Below are 18,282 nucleotides of genomic sequence, written 5' to 3'. Positions count from 1 at the left end.
ACTATTTTTGTAAAAATACGGTTTTCATTACGCATGTGTGAAAGTTTTACAGTGTGTGTAGATACATCCTTCCCACTTTTTTTTTTCAAACTTAGTTCAACCTCTTCCCGTGAGTGGCGCCGTCACAGCGTGTCTTCATGATGGCTGCTACACTTGACGTTCGTCAGAAGCAACGTGCTGTCATAGAATTCCTGTGCTGTGAAAAAGAGACAGTGGGAAACATCAACAAGAGGTTGAAAAAGGTGTTGTTGCTTTCGATCGCAGTACAGTTAGTCGGTGAAAGTTTTACAGTGTGTGTAGATACATCCTTCCCACTTTTTTTTTTCAAACTTAGTTCAACCTCTTCCCGTGAGTGGCGCCGTCACAGCGTGTCTTCAAGATGGCTGCTACACTTGACGTTCGTCAGAAGCAACGTGCTGTCATAGAATTCCTGTGCTGTGAAAAAGAGACAGTGGGAAACATCAACAAGAGGTCGAAAAAGGTGTTGTTGCTGTCGATCGCAGTACAGTTAGTCGGTGGGCAAGCAGGTTACGTGATGAAAGCTGGAACGGTAATATTGAGGAGTGTCCTCGCAGTGGCAGGCCTCGTGCTGCACACACTCCAGACAATGTCCAGAGAGTTAACGAATTGGTGACTGCTGACAGACGCATCACAATGAACAAATTGTCCTGCTACGTTGGGATAGGGGAAGGAAGAGTTTACAGAATGTTGAAAGTGTTGGTGTTAAAAAAGGTTTGTGTCAGGTGGGTTCCGAGGATGTTGACAGGGGCTCACAAAGAAACAAGAAAAAGAGTATGCAGCGAACTTCTGGAACAGTACGAGAATGGTGGAGATGAATTTCTTGGAAGAATTGTGACAGGTGATGAAACATGGCTCCATCATTTTTCACCAGAGACAAAGAGGCAATCAATGGAGTGGCATCATGCAAATTCACTCAAGAAAAAAAAATTCAAAACCACACCTTCTGCTGGAAAAGTTATGGCTATGGTGTTTTTCGATTCCGAAGGAATCTTGCTTGTGGACATCATGCCAAGTGGAATCACCATAAATTCTGATGCATATGTGACGACACTGAAGAAACTTCAAGCTTGACTGAGTCATGTTCGACCATATCGTTAAAAGCAGGATGTTTTGCTGTTGCACGACAATTCACGGCCACATGTCAGTCAAAATAAAAAGGAAATGCAGCAAACTAAGTTGGGTAAGTGTCTAACATTCGTGGTGGTGTCTGTCTGTTCTATATCGTGTCTCCCTACCACTTCCGCGCAACGACGCTCTGAGCATGTTTTTTTTAGGGAATTGGCTAGTTCAAACCTGGGACCAGTTGGTGGTAAGGAGACGCCAGACTACACATGACATGTAGAATTCAGAATAGATCAGTGAGACTAGCGATGATATAACCAAATACTTAATGATTTCAGCGTCAGCTCCACTGCACTCCCTGTAAAAGAATCTTAATACTAACTAAATTTAGTGGAAGGGGTTCAAGGCTTTCCTATTTTTAGTTAGCTGGTAAAATAACGTCGAAAAAGCAGTTAAGTTTACCATTTGAAATTTTATTCTACTCACAAAACATTGTTTATAAATTGCACTATTGATAAAAGGAAGTGTTTCAATACAGGATGGTAAAAAACCAACTGCATTCAACAAAAATGTGAACGAATATTCCCTGAGTGGGTTTCCAAGTTCTACAATAGATCGAAGGATGACCTATGCCATATCACGTCTATAATCTAGGTTTAAATTAAGTTTCAGTGACCCTCAATTATCTTTAATTACTTATCTAACTTGTCGTAAATTACAGTGGCTGATGTGGTTTCTCAATAACTATATAACAGAAAAATCATCACGTTTCAGATTTTTACTTCAAGTGGCAAATGTGAACACCATGAGCTTTAATTTACGATCGACACTAGTATTACGCAAAAAGGGTGTGTAACAGATGACACTTCTGCAGTTCTGAGTGAAGCCTTATGCGCTCAAAAATGCGGCATCGCGTGCGTTCATTACCTTGTCGGTGTTTAGGCAGCGTAAGGGCGGCGGCGGGCAGCACAACTCCACTCACCTCGCCATCTCGGAGGCAACTAACTTCTTCAGACTTCTCGTTACTACCATCTACCGAAGTTGGTTAAAAAAACTATCTGGCTGTGTTTTCATCTAACCAATCAAGGTATCAATGTTAACCTTAAGCTCCGCCTACAAAAATTCTGTCTATCCAATGAGAAACGTTATACTTTTCGTGGTGGGGCAATGTTTTAAAAGTTCGCAACGTAACAGAGACGCGAAAAAGTCTCACGCTAAAACTTGCAGCTGGTGAGGTCCTTTTAGCGTTATCGTAAAATCTATACTGTTCTTCTGAAGGGCTCTACCTTTTAACATGGGCTGATGGGTGGTCCTAACGTAACAGAGACGCGAAAAAGTCTCACACTAAAACGTGCAGGTGGTGTGGTCTTAGCGGTTGGCTGGCGACGTGGGTGTCCAGTCCGTCCCTTATCGTAGGGCCTTCTAGCTTAACACGGTTCTGCTCTCGGCTTCTGTTCTCGTTTCTCCCCTCGGAACTGCGTCTGTCTCATGGTGGGAAGGTATGACATGCATTTAGGCATTCTTGTGTTAGTCTGTGGTATTCCATTTGCTCACTCGCTACTCGTATGACTTTGGTTATTTTAATGTCACGATTTATTCAGAGCTATGTGACATACTACTGGATTTGCTTATCATGTCAGGGTTTTCATAGAAGGTGTTCGATTTGCCGGACACCTTACATATCACCACCCTTCGAACTTAATTTTTGCACTGAATTTAGGCAATGATTGAATCGTTGTCTAAGTCAGTCAAAAATTTTTCTAATTTATCTAAATTTTGTTGCGTACTGTTCAGCTACGTTATTATGTTCTATGCTAGTTTGTATTACTAATTTATTTTTTTATATTCTTCCACATTATAATTAAAACTGACAAGAGAAGATTTTTTATGCTATTATTAATTTTTAATTTATTCTTTCTTTATTTAAGTATAAAGTTTGTTTTTTAAGAAGTTTGTTTTCGAAAGTGAGGAGTCTTTCACATCGATTTTCGTAGAAATATTAATGTAGTAATTAAGTAAAATCTATTCCTAACACATTTTCTAAATATCATGTACAAGTAAAATATTTTTTGTTTCTAGACACTCATTTCAACATTGTTACACTAACAAATAAGAATTATTTCCAAGAACTGCTTTGACAAATAAATATACAAACACAATTATTGAGATATTATCCTAACAAATGGTACAAATGTTAAAAAAAAAGGGAAAACATCCAACAAGAGAATTTTTTGTTCTTTGTTTTTATAAGGAGAAAATAAGTAAAATATAGTTATTCTTTTATTTTTATGAGGAGAAAATAAGTGGCATATTGTTTTAGTGTCTATTATGCCTTAATTTTGTTCTTTAAATACTGTCCATTTCAGAACTAATGACTTATTTTTATCGATAGCCAATTTTTTTCTTAAGTCCATAGTCAATGACTGTTATTTTGTAGTTTATTAGCTGTCTGGTGTGCTTAACTTATTTAGTTTTTCACACATTTCTTTTGCACAATTCCTACATAATATAATTTGATTTCACACATTAGCACAATCCTATGAGTGTTTAAGCATGAGGTTGGCGAATGGTTTTTGCACGAAGGTGATGGACTTGAGCGAGATGGATGTGGGCAAGTGTTTGATGTACAGCTTCATTCGTCATTCCTTGTTGGCTTTGCAAGTGTGTGTTGCTGTTGTGGAGGTCCCATAATGGAATGGAGCTGTGAGTGCAGAATCTCGTGGTTTACTGGCTTTGTATGCGTGAAAGTCATCGTTATGTGTCGCTGAAAGCGTTCGTTTTTCGTTGTAATACTTCGCAGATGACTAGTTTACAATAGGGTCTTCTCGTTGGGCCGTTTTTTGCTCTCTCCGTTCATTCAGGACTCGGAGACCCTTCCGGCATTCAGCATCCCGTCGCGTCTCTGCAGGATTCTGCCTAGCGGACAAATTTATTGCCCACTTTCGCTACAAGAAAGTCACTCTGTTGATCTCACTGTCCTTTCCCTTCTCTCGACGCTTCTGCCATGTAGGAATCGTGTCTTGCTAATTACGTCCTTTTCTTTCTTGATACTTCTCGTGTTGCAACTTGTGGGTCTTTGCATCTCTTCCTTGCTGGAGTTTTTACAATGGTTCTTTACAAAAGTTTTACTTATAATCATCTAACATATGCCTATTACCTACTTGTTTCACGCCTTCTTAAAAAGCTTTACAAATTTCGGTGCCCTTTCCATGTTACAATTCTAAGATATTTGGAGTCTTAACGTCTACTCAAGAATCCTCAAATTCGTTTTTTTGGTGTAGTGTCGTGGTGTATAGCATTTTAGTATTTCAGGCTGCTAGACTATCTACGCTTTATCCCTTCACCTTAATCTATGGTACTATTGGTGTTATTATTGAAACTACTTTCTTTTTCCCAATTTCCTCTCTCTTCATTCTTCTATCTCCTGACGATCTTATCTGCAACATAATCTTGAAATATTGTGCTGATTATTTACCAGTAATAAAATTAATCTTCAAACTTGTACTGAAAGTGTTTAATACTGCCAGCCTTAGGTAAAAATACCTCTGCTTTATCTCGTAAAATACCCTCTGTTCTCTTTTACTGTGTTCCGAAATACCCAGAACATCTTGCAATTTTTCGTCGATTTCTTTATGGACTTCTAACATGAGTTGAGGCGATTCTCCTTCTTTTGTGCACACCATTCTAATTCTTCATCCTCTTTATCTCCCGTTATTCTTAATTCTTTGTTTACAACTGGTATTTCTTCTAATTTTAGCTGTTGCTCAAAGAGAAGTGTGCCATTCCCGAATGTTACGCTATCTTTCCCCATATCTATCATCGCTCATCTCTCATTTAAAAAATCTGCACCTATAATCAAATCTACAGTTAGTTTAAGAATAACCACGAAGTTGGCTTCGATCTTTTGACCTTGGCACGAAAGAGTTAATCTTGTTTGTCTCGTAACTTCCGCAGCATTGTTTCTAATAGGACCTCTTACTTTGAATCTTACGTGTTTTCAGAACTGGCAATTCCTCATTGGCATTACACTGCATGAATAAATTTTCTGAGATCGCAGTCAGTTCACTTCCACTATCAATTACAATATTGACTGGGATTTGCTTTACCATGGCCTTCACAATTGGTTGAATTTGAAAGGGTTGGTCCTGTTCTTCTTCCTCTTGCATCAACGAATCCTCCACTGAATCATACTTGAGTCTTTTTAGGAATTTCCCTTGTGAATTCGAACTTTCTGTAAGATACGCTTCGACTGCTACTTCTCTCTCTTTTATTTCCTCTTCTCTATTTCTTCCTTCATTTACGCTTTCTTCTACATCCTCTACTTTTTCCTCATCCTCATCTATCTTCTCCTTCTTCGTCGCTACTTCCACATAATCGCATCTAAATGCTCTAATTATCGCTTCATAACTTCCTTCATTATATACGTTGGGTTGTGTGCCCACTCGTAACTTATTTTCAACTTCTGTCGACTGCGCATTATCCTCATTGAATTCGCTTTCCCTGGTTTTCATCTCAAATAGCTCTGCAATACTCATTACTTCGTCCTTTCCTCCTACATTCATTGTGCATGCCTCTAGTAATTCATCTTCCTCGTCAGTATTCTCCCAATTAATTTCGTCCCAACAAGATATTGTTGTTTTATTGTCTTCGTTTTCATCTGGTCCCTGCGGATTTGTTTCTTTCTTCTTCTCTTCTCGTGATAAGATTTTTACTTCTCTGTTCAAGTTGCTGCAATTGTCCTGGGTCGGTACGTCATTCTCTTTGGCATGGGCGCTTAGCTGTCAATTCGAACATTTATCGGGGTTTGGTGGTCTTACCTCCACCTCTTCTATCTGTATTCGCTTTTCTTGTTCAGCTTGTTGATAGTGGTTTCTTTATTGATAATTTGTCGGTCTATTGGATCTCCAGTACCCGTTCCGGTTGTCGTTATTCCCTCTGTAATAGTTGTTGCCGTTCCTGGATGAATTATAATTATTGCCATATTCTCTTCTAAATCCATAACCGGTTCTTTGTTGAAATCTATTGTCGTTTCTTGGTGCGAAGTTATCATATGGTTCGTAATTACTGTTTCTTCGTACTGTGTCTTGTGGATTCCACTGCTTTTTGCTTTCGTTTTCACGTGCGCTTCGTCTTTTTCTTGCGTCGTCTTCCGAAAATATGAACTCTAGTTCCCTTAGAATAGCTTTAAATGCTTCGACGTCATTGCCTCCGCGACCTACTAATGATTGCTGGTATTTGCGCATAATTTAATCAACTCTCCGTCACTGTATGGTACATCTAGGCATTAATTTTTCTTTGCCATTAATTCGAAAAATTTCACGGGACTCTTCTCTCCTGAATTTTCAAAATTTGGGTTCTGTAATAATTCGTAGTTCACTCTATTCTGTACTTCGCTGGACCAATATCGTGAGAGATACTTCTCTCTGAAATCTTCGTACGATCGGCATGTCGCTGCAACATTCTGCATGGTTTCTTCGACTGTTCCTAACATGTGTGCACATATAAAGTCTAATTTGTGTACTAGCGTCCAGTGTTCTGGAAATCCTACTCGGAATTGATCAATAAAAGTTCGTGGATGTAATGAGTTTCCTTCTCGAAAGTGCTGAAATTTTCTGACTTTGAGGAAATGATCGTTATCGTACTTCTTCATAGTTCCATATGAAATTCGCCATTCTTCGCCACTTTTGTTTCTGATCATTTCTCCCGTCGTTCTTTCCGGTTGTGGTAGATCCATTGGATATTGTCCACTGTAACTTTCGCCTACCCTTGCGTTGTATCGTGGGAGTGGTACGCAGTAATTTTCTTTCATCGGTTGTGAACGTGTAGCTGAATGCATTGCACTGTACTCTTCGCGACCTGGCTTTCCATTGTCAGGCATTGGTTGGGTATCTTGTCTGGCTAACCTTGACGCTTCATTGCACGATTCAGACTGTCTTGAAACATATATTTGTAGTTCCGCATGTGTTTGTGATGACTTTTGTTCATCAAGAATTTCGAAACGTGTTTGTTGCTGTACAGGCTGTCTGATTTCACGTATGTTACTTTCCGCCTGTGATTGGAATCGCAAATGCGTAATATCTTCTTTAATTGCTTGTTTTGTCCGGTGCTGTTACAGATACAGATGTGGTTGCAGACTCTGTGCTTGTTCGATCCTGTTCACTACGCTCTTCAATGGTTTGCAACAACTCTGTTCGCAATTTCTGAAATTGTCGCTTCGTTTGCGCTTCTATTTTGACTATGCGGTTATCATATCTTTTCAGCGCTGCTTTGGTGATACGTTTGTGTAACACACTGTTTTCAACAATTTCACGCGCTGTACCTGCTGCTTGTCTAGTAATTACGGTTATCTATTTCTCTACTTTCTTGACTTCTCCGTGGGTGTTGTTACGTAATGTTTTGATCTCGTCCTGAATGTCATTACGCAATGTTTGTACGTCCGCTTGTACCTTGTCAGTGTTTGTTCTCAATTGATTGTGACCTCTTATTAAGTTTCCTATCACTTCTCGAGATTCTTTTACCTCGTCTTCAATATGACTTAGGTGTAACCGAATTTTTTTGTTTTGTTCTTTAATCTCACGCATTTGTCTCGTGGTTTCTGCATTTTGTTTCGTCATCTCTGCATTCTGAATTTGAATTTGGTTCGCAATTTCTTTATTCTGCCTTGTCATGGTTTCCGTAATTTGTTGTAATATTTCTGCCAGATTGGTGGGTCCTGTTGCGTTTTCTTCCTTCGTCCTAAGCTCTGTGTTTTCGCCCAAGTGTTGATTCGCAACCGGTTGCATTGAACTGTGTTGTGACGCGTTTCTGCTCGCATTCCTTTTTCTCTGTGGTGAGGGAGCTCTGATTACTTGTACTATGGGTTCTACGTATTCAAGACGCAAGTAAGAATCCTCATCGACTGTCTCTCTACTTTCCTGCTCCTCTGTCGTATGCTGACCTAGGTTTTCTGTGCCTTGGCGTACATTATCCTTGTTATGGTGCGTTATCTATCCTATTTCTCGCGATACTACATCGTCTGTTGTACTGTCCTCTATTCTCTGTCCATTTTCATGCTGGGTCTCTACCTCAATTCGGTCAAGGTCTCGATCTGCCATTGCTAATCTTTCCGAATCCCTTATTTTCTGTTTTAAAAGCAATTCACGAGCCCTACTTCGCGTCAACATGCGCTCATACGATCTCACGCGTTTTATAAACTTTTTGTTCACACGACTTAACAATCAATTCACTTACTTGTTGGGTCAGAACCAACTTGTTAACGATGTATTAGACACCTGCGCGCTTGCATTGGAGAGAAAGCTTAATTCTAACAATTTTTAAAATTCATAACTTAATTATGCTATTGTCTCTGCTAGAATGTCTATCTATTGAATACTTTCTTACTACCTATCGCTGCAGCTACTGTATAACGTTGAAAAAAAAAAATTTTTATTACGAAAATTTTTCAACAGGATATTTTTCTGACTTAGTTAGGCATGTGGTCGACCTTCAATCATGGTATTTTACCATCCTGGCAGGATCGCCATTTTCTAACATTCAGGGTGGTGTCTGTCTGCTCTATATCGTGTCTCCCTACCACTTCCGCGCAACGACGCTCTGAGCGTGTTTTTTTAGGGAATTGGATAGTTCAAACCTGGGACCTGTTGCTGGTAAGGAGACGCCAGACAACACATGACATGTAGAATTCAGAATAGATCAGTGAGACTAGCGATGATATAACCAAATACTTAATGATTTCAGCGTCAGCTCCACAGCACTCCCTGTAAAAGAATCTTAATACTAACTAAATTTAGTGGAAGGGGTTCAAGGCTTTCCTATTTTTAGTTAGCTGGTAAAATAACGTCGAAAAAGCAGTTAAGTTTACCATTTGAAATTTTATTCTACTCACAAAACATTGTTTATAAATTGCACTATTGATAAAAGGAAGTATTTCAATACAGGATGGTAAAAAACCAACTGCATTCAACAAAAATGTGAACGAATATTCCCTGAGTGGGTTTCCAAGTTCTACAATGGATCGAAAGATGACCCATGCCATATCAAGTCTATAATCTAGGTTTAAATTAAGTTTCAGAAGAGAAAAGCTATCAAAATGGTCTACAGTGACCCTCAATTATCTTTAATTACTTATCTAACTTGTCGTAAATTACAGTGGCTGATCTGGTTTCTCAATAAATATATAACAGAAAAATCATCACGTTTCAGATTTTTACTTCAAGTGGCAAATGTGAACACCATGAGCTTTAATTTACGATCGACACTAGTATTACGCAAAAAGGGTGTGTAACAGATGAGATTTCTGCAGTTCTGAGTGAAGCCTTATGCGCTCAAAAATGCGGCATCGCGTGCGTTCATTACCTTGTCGGTGTTTAGGCAGCGTCAGGGCAGCGGCGGGCACCACAGCTCCACTCACCTCGCCATCTCGGAAGCAACTAACTTCTCCTAACTTCTTCTTACTACCATTTACCGAAGTTGGTTAAAAAAACTATCTGGCTGTGTTTTCATCTAACCAATCAAGGTATCAATGTTAACCTTAAGCTCCGCCTACAAAAATTCTGTCTATCCAATGAGAAACGTTATACTTTTCGTGATGGGGCAATGTTTTTAAAGTTTGCAGTATAACAGAGACGCGAAAAAGTCTCAAACTAAAACCTGCAGCTGGCGTTGTCCTAGTGGTTAACTGGCGACGTGGGTGTCCAGTCCGTCCCTTATCGTAGGGCCTTCTAGCTTAACACGGTTCTGCTCTCGGCTTCTGTTGTCGTTTCTCCCCTGGGAACTGCGTCTGTCTCACAGTGGGAAGGTATGACATGCATTTAGGCATTCTTGTGTTAGTTTGTGGTATTCCATTTGCTCACTCGTTACTCGTATTACTTCGGTTAATTTAATGTCACGATTTATTCGGAGCTATGTGACATACTACTGGATTTGCTTATCATGTCAGAGTTTTCATGGAAGGTGTTGGATTTGCCTGACACCTTACGAGTGGGCAGCTTCTACGTTGGCAGCGCTGTGTAGCGCTTTCCAGTGGATCTCTGACTGCGCTTTCTTTGTAAGAGACTCTGTGGCTGGTCGGACTCGTTGTTGGTAGTTAATCGCCAGTACTGTTGGGCAGGTGGAAGTTAGTTGCCAGCAGCGATGTAAGTACTGTTTGGCGGTTGGGGGTGAACAACCAGCAGTGATGGATGTTAGATGTGAGAAGTTAGCACTAATGGAGGGTAGAGGTCTGAAGTGTTAGCGTAAGCTAACGATCTGTACATGTTCGGCCTGGAGGCTGAATATTATTCATGCTTATATACCTTCGTACTAGATTTCAATTACGATTTATATTCGTGTTTGAATTGGATGTCACATTATTATGTTAAAAATACATTATATTGTATGCAACAAAAACTTTCCGTTGCACATCATATGTGTATTGGTAGTTAGTGCCTTCAGTAGTTAGAATCTTTTATTTAGCTGGCAGTATTGACGCTCGCTGTATTGCAGTAGTTCGCGTGATGCAGATTTTTGTGAGGTAATTGCTTAATGAAATGTACAGGATATCGTTAAGATTTCATTTTAGTCAGGGCCAGTCTTTTGAATCAATTAGTTGAAGTCAGGTGGCAACTTTTTCTTTTTTTTTCTTTTTTTCTTTTTTGAGCCGTGAGATTGCGTTGCGCTAGAATATTGTGGGTCAGTGTTGACATGATGAGAAACAGTGAAGAGAAAGTAGGCTCAGAACGTGCAGTTGTACTCAGCTGTTTCACAATCCAATAACGTACAAGTTTCGTCTCCTCAGTCAATTTTGAAATTTAAGTACAGACATACTCATTTAAATAAAGAAGTTTCATTAGTTACGGGTACATCCTTTATCCCTAATTGTGACGTAAACGGGTTATTTTACAGAGCGTACAATTTCAGAATTTGTTGTGATAAATTTTTCATTCACATGAGAATGTCAGTGCGTTGATTCGACGAGCTATTGGAAATCTGCTGAGACGATCTGAAGAAGAAGGGTAGGGTTTTATGGAAAAATCTTCTAGCCAGTAGAAAAGATTTCGTGACATTAAGATCTAATACGTAGGTAATTATTTGTCGTTTGCAATCATTTTTATAATTTTAGTTATAACTCTAGCGTATACATAGAAGTGCTTTTTCAGTTTTAGTTCAAAAACACTTTTAAACCCCTCAAATACTATACTACTCGTATTTGAGACAAAAAATAGGAGACCTATCCTATTTGTTTACACGACTTATTCCTTAAACTAATTTTCCTGCATTGGTGTATAGGATCCATTAGTGACACTCGCTGCAGCAGGAGACATAGCATCTCCATTACGGATGTAATGTGCTTTGTCTCTGTAGTGCAGTTCTTATAACTGGAAAGGAACCCAGGGAACAAGTTGCGAGGAAACTGAGGGCGATAATTTACACGTTCTCTAACTGGCAGTTGTATGAAAGTGCGTCATTGTATGTAGTTTGAATGTGACTATAACGTGGAGAGGCGATTTCTTCCAACTGGGCGCCCTTTATGTCGCTCATGATTCTAATTTTATTGGTCATTTCTTTTCCTAGGAAATACTTTGCAGTTGCTTTGGAAGAGACAATAAAAACATTTTGTCTTCGTTTTCTTCTGCTCGCTACACTCGTAGTGCCCTTTGCTGTTGAAACCAGGTTGGTTGGTACTCAGAGAGCGCACAGGATAAGGTTATGATTGTGGATTGGGCTGTAAACAGCTACTGTGAGTTGCACAATCAAACACACAGCTTTATTTTCTAAGAACCGCTCATTTCTAAGAACAACTCATTGAGATGCTTTCTGGACTGAAGGACCAAAACCACCCCAAAAACAAGAAAGGCTGAAGGCCTGGCTTAGAAATCAAAAGCAATTAAAAACAGAAGGTAATTTTTTCCTTTTAAAAAACATGCAATTGGAAACAATTAAAGGCTGAAGGCCAACACTACACGTCTGAAGGACAATTTTCCCAATCAAGAAATTTCTTTTATAACTTACAACAGAACGACCAAAAGTCTAACTAAACAAATATTAACTTATTGCATGGCTGAAAGCCATAAACAAATTTGAAACAACGGCTGAAGGCCTGAACAACAAGGCAGACAAACAATTTAAAATAAACCCCTTCCTTCTTACATAAAAAAAATTCCTTTATAGAATACACACAGCTGAAAGGCCTTATTAAAGGGGGTTCATGTAAATCCTCTGTTGGAGGCCGCACATAATACATCGAACAACTGATGGCTTAGGGCCTGGATTAAAAACAATTTCAAATAGAACAAATTTTAAGAAAAAAAGATTTTTTAATAAAATCAATCGTCAACATTTTTAATTTAACATGGCTGAAGGAATTTATGTAAAATTTAAAAGAACTGAGTTAAAACACAACCGAAGGCCTCACACAATACTTAACACTAAAATGAAAATCACCTTCTAAACCAAACAATAAATGGTGCCCAGAAGTGGTCCAAGGGACGGCCTGAGAAGGTAGCTCAAATGTAAGGTGAGGTGAGACGAGCACCCAAGAGTTGAAATTAAATAATCGGATGGTACCTCAAACTAAGAATGGCCCAAGGACCAACCAATAATTTAACCAATTCACTTCCGTCCGATCAACGGCACAACGATGGAAAATATCGGCCGAGGACTAGATCTTCAAAAATTGGCGTTTAAAAACAGCGTAGGTGACAATAACCATTCTAAGCAAATATGAACCAAACAACTTAAAAGGGTGTCAAACTACATTCTGTGACGGAGAGCATAAACACGACAAGGAAAGGCACACTGCCGGAAAAATACGCTAACGGCCAGGGCAGGTAACTGGGGCGTTGACGGCCACAGGGCAGAAAATGCCGCTGGTGCACTTCACTGGCAAGTAACAGTCAATTTAATAATTAATCACAATATAGGAAGTTGGCTGCAGGATTCCGCCGCTTCCAACACATCATACGCTGCTGCCAGCCTGAATGGCTCAGGGAGCAACATCCTGCAAATGAACAAAGAGATGTCACAATAGTTGAGGTTTCATAACAGTTAACTGCTCACTCAACTTCAGACTCCACGTTCGATGGGCAACAAACTTAGTCGCTCTCGCAGTTAGTGTCTCTCAATCCGACAGCGCGTGCACGCCGCTAGCGCTCCCAGCCAGCCCTCGCGCCGTGGAGACTTCCTCGCTGCTGCGTCCCAACCGACTGACCACCACACATGCAGACTGCATTAAAATAACTGCTCAGGTGAAACCATACAAGCTACACACAGTTTCGTGAAAACACTTCCACAAACAACTCGAACAAAGCCAGTGACTGGGGAACAACAAGGACGAATCACAAGTCGACACACACAGAGAACCCAGAAGCGGTCGGCGACCAGATACACGTCGTCTGATGATACGATTGACTGAACGACCAGCCAAGGTCGTTCCCACTAAAGTCATGTGTGTCGGCAAATTCAGGCGAGTCATGGCTGTCCGAACCTCACTGCTGCTTCGTCCCGACTGAACTCCCCACACACGACCACCTGGAAATACTAGCGGTCGCTCCAAAGATAGTACGATAGTGCTCTTATCGATAAGCACAGCTGCTGCCACTCACAGGCAGGTCAGCCAGTAACATAGTGATGCCAGTAAATCTAATAAAAATGGGACGGCAGTGCTCAAAGACAAGATGTCAAGCAATAAACGACACGAACATGACCTGCTCACAGCTCAGCTGTATACCTGCATAAAGCATCTTTATTAACAGATCATCATCATCTTCTTTGTGCCTTCTTTTATTCTTTTGTAATTCAGCCGCTCTTTCTGTGCACCTTCAATTACTTCTTGTTCCCTTATGCCTGCAATGGTCTGGAAAAATGTATATTTTCAAAAATGTATAATTACTCTTCTTGACTATACGCATTTCCTATGGTGCAGTTCGTGACCAAAAGAACCTCTGAGATTCTCCCTCCTCTTCTAAGAAATAATGAATGCTTTGGTTTTAAGGCAGAGGAGGATGATCTTTGCATGCAGTGAGCAACAGATTTGCAGAACGTATTGTCAAACATGATCCCCTTGAGTGGGAAAATACTCTTTCTCTCTCTCTCTCTCTCTCTCTCTCTCTCTCTCTCTCTCTCTCTCTCTCTCTCTCTCTGCGTGTATGTGTGTATCTCCCGGAACTCCTGCAAAACCCCTCAATTTATTTCAATCAAATTTGACACAGAAAGAGCAGGCATCATAGCACTGTAAGGCTTATAACCTCCTAGATCCAACATGAACAGTGATACGGGCAGAAACGTGTTTTTTTAAGCTCCCTGGTTTTATAGGCATATAGGCTGTGCTGCACAACAGGCGGATTGTGTGGGAATCGTATCGGTCTGCCTTATCGTCCTACATTGCAGTGCAGCCTACACATCAGAGACAAGGAACGGTTTCCCAGCCACCAATGTGTAGGGTACCACGCACAAGAGTCGTATTCACCTTCTTTGTAGGAGTTACATGTGAAAATGAGCAGGGAGATGGGAAGGGGAGGGGAGAGGTAGTGAGAAAGGGTGAGGATGAGGTGACAGAAAAAAGGGGAGGAAGGGGTGGACAGAAGGGTGGAACGGATGGACAGAGAGAGGGAGTCAGAAGAGATGGGTAGAGTGTTGGGCGAGGTGGGGACAGACAGAGGGGGGAGAAGGAGGAGACACACGAGTCAAGATGGGGGAGATGTAGGAGGTGGGTGGCAGCGGTAGGAGGGAAGTGGGCAAGTGGAAAAGGAAGAGTGGCAGGACGCTATGAGCAGTGAAATGGGGGAGGTGGATATGGACAAAGAGAGGGGGAGGAGGACACGGAGAGAGAGGGCAAGGAGGACATAAACAATTGGGATGATGAGTTTGGCAGAGAGAGAGAAGCGAGGAAAAGATGAACCAGAGAGTGAGGAGGAGGAGACGTTGGCAACATACATATCAAACACAAAAGTGAGCAAAGCCTTAGGGAAAGGCTTGTGTTTCTAAAATTAAATAAAAATAAAATGTTTTAAAACACTTGGCTCTTTTTCGTCTCTCAACGTCGATCGTTTTCTTCTGAAAATTTTCAGAATCCATTCCCATAACCTTTCTCTTTCAGTTTAAGGTTTAAATAGTACTGAGATGAAGAGTCTCAAATTCCTGGTCTAGTCTCACTCTCACCGATAAAAGATTTGGTGTCAAAACTGCATGTGACAGGTAACATTTGACAGTTGGGCTGGCAACCTGTAGTGGGAGTAGTGATAAGGCGCCACGCGTTTTACTGACAGCACTGCGAGCCACCAGAACTACTGGCAGCGGTACCAGTTGCGAGAGGCTCCATTGTTTCCCATGCATTGCATCTAACATCGGTGCCAGCTGATCTTCCGTGGCATCCCAGAGCTCGGAAAATGCCTCAAGCTGCAAGTGTATAAGAGACACAGAGTGACTATGACGAAGTTTACACTATGTGATCAAAAGTATCCGGACACATGGCAGAAAATGACTTACAAGTTCGTGGCGCCCGCCATCGGTAATGCTCAAATTCAATATGGTGTTGGCCCATCCTTAGCCTTGATGATAGGTTCCACTCTCGCTGGTATACGTTATATCAGGTGCTGGAGGTTTTCTTGGGAAACGGCAGCCCATTCTTCACGGAGTGATGCACTGAGGAGAGGTGTCGATGTCGGTCGCTGAGGCCTGGCACGAAGTCGGCGTTCCAAAACATCCCAGAGGTGTTCTGTAGGATTCAGGTGAGGACTCTGTGCAGGCCAGTCCTTACAGGGATGTTACTGTCGTGTAACCACTCCGCCAAAGGCCGTGGCTTATGAACAGGTCCTCGAACGTGTTGAAAGATGCAATCGACATCCCCGAATTGCTCTTCAACAATGGGAAGCAATAAAGAGCTTAAAACATCATTTTGGGCCTGTTCTGTGATAGTGCCTTATAAACAACAAGGGATGCAAGCCCCTGAGCCGTGATTTACACTCCTGTAAATGGAAAAAAGAATACATTGACACCGGTGTGTCAGACCCACCATACTTGCTCCGGACACTGCGAGAGGGCTGTACAAGCAATGATTACACGCACGGCACAGCGGACACACCAGGAACCACGGTGTTGGCCGTCGAATGGCGCTAGCTGCGCAGCATTTGTGCACCGCCGCCGTCAGTGGCAGCCAGTTTGCCGTGGCATACGGAGCTCCATCGCAGTCTTTAACACTGGTAGCATGCCGCCACAGCGTGGACGTGAACCGTATGTGCAGTTGACGGACTTTGAGCGAGGGCGTATAGTGGGCATGCGGGAGGCCGGGTGGACGTACCGCCGAATTGCTCAACACGTGGGGCGTGAGGTCTCCACAGTACATCGATGTTGTCGCCAGTGGTCGGCGGAAGGTGCACGTGACCGTCGACCTGGGACCGGACCGCAGCGACGCACGGATGCACGCCATGACCGTAGGAACGTACGCAGTGCCGTAGGGGACCGCACCGCCACTTCCCAGCAAATTAGGGACACTGTTGCTCCTGGGGTATCGGCGAGGACCATTCGCAACCGTCTCCATGAAGCTGGGCTACGGTCCCGCACACCGTTAGGCCGTCTTCCGCTCACGCCCCAACATCGTTCAGCCCGCCTCCAGTGGTGTCGCGACAGGCGTGAATGGAGGGACGAATGGAGACGTGTCGTCTTCAGCGATGAGAGTCGCTTCTGCCTTGGTGCCAATGATGGTCGTATGCGTGTTTGGCGCCGAGCAGGTGAGCGCCACAATCAGGACTGCATACGACCGAGGCACACAGGGCCAACACCCGGCGTCATGGTGTGGGGAGCGATCTCCTACACTGGCCGTACACCTCTGGTGATCGTCGAGGGGACACTGAATAGTGAATGGTACATCCAAACCGTCATCGAACCCATCGTTCTACCATTCCTAGACCGGCAAGGGAACTTGCTGTTCCAACAGGACAATGCACGTCCGCATGTATCCCGTGCAACCCAACGTCCTCTAGAAGGTGTAAGTCAACTACCCTGGCCAGCAAGGTCTCCGAATCTGTCCCCCATTGAGCATCTCTACGATCGTCTCCATGGGAGAATAGCAGCCAGCATTGCTGCGAAAGGTGGATATACACTGTACTAGTGCCGACATTGTGCATGCTCTGTTGCCTGTGTCTATGTGCATGTGGTTCTGTCAGTGTGATCATGTGATGTATCTGACCCCAGGAATGTGTCAATAAAGTTTCCCCTTCCTGGGACAATGAATTCACGGTGTTCTTATTTCAATTTCTAGGAGTATATTTTCAAAGAATATTCTTAAGAATTTATTTTATTTACTAGCGACTCATCAAAAACATTAACACATTTAATCACACTATGTAAACGTGGAAGTAGTTGCCAGAGAGCAACTGATGAAATCATAACCAATTTGCTTTTAACAAATAGGAATTTTATTCACTTTAGGTGTGCCTAAAAGCATTTTTTAAAAGAAACAGATTTAAAATTATAATCAGAAAGCACCCTCTAAATATCAAGTTATAATTTATTCTGACACAGAAAGAAACAAGTATTGACTGCATGAGCTTTCGGGCAGAGAATCTTGCCGCTCCCTTTTGACACGGCCGTAGTTACGACCGCTCACAACAGCCTCTGAAAGACTACACTGGTGAAAATCTGCAACACACCAGATTACTTTAAACTAAAAGTTTTAACAATTGACACAAGCACACGATCTATGCACCCCCGGAGGATGGATGGAAATGGTACGAAACACTAACATTAAAATATTAACTTTGCCACCGAAGGTGCAACTTGATTTTAACTTCTAAGAAAGTCTTATGGTGAAAGGGTGGCAACCTTATATACTAAAATAATCATTTAAATAAAAGCCCATGAAATGCAATCTTACAGCAAATTCTACAGGGCTGGCCAAACAAGTTAAGATGCTCTACAGCGCACAGATACTGCCTCTCAAGATGATAGGCAAGGTCAAAACATGTTTCAGGAATTAGGCCGTTACACTCAAAGCAATAAATTCGTTAACACACCATATCCGACAGACATGACAGAGTCAGCTCCGAACGACAGACAGACACTAACTGCCTAACCAATGCGGACGAGAGACAGACGAGCAAGCCGCGGACGTGAGACTGACCAAGAAAACAAGTAGAATTTAACAAGAGTAAATCACACAACATATCACCAGTCACTTAACTTCTAATATACTGCGATTTCTCTCTCCCGAACCGTCCACTGCAA

The sequence above is a fragment of the Schistocerca gregaria genome, chromosome 7, assembly GCF_023897955.1.
Source record: "Schistocerca gregaria isolate iqSchGreg1 chromosome 7, iqSchGreg1.2, whole genome shotgun sequence".
Classification (NCBI taxonomy): domain Eukaryota; kingdom Metazoa; phylum Arthropoda; class Insecta; order Orthoptera; family Acrididae; genus Schistocerca; species Schistocerca gregaria.
The sequence above is the reverse complement of the archived record's forward strand: the minus strand, read 5'-3'. Positions refer to the sequence as shown.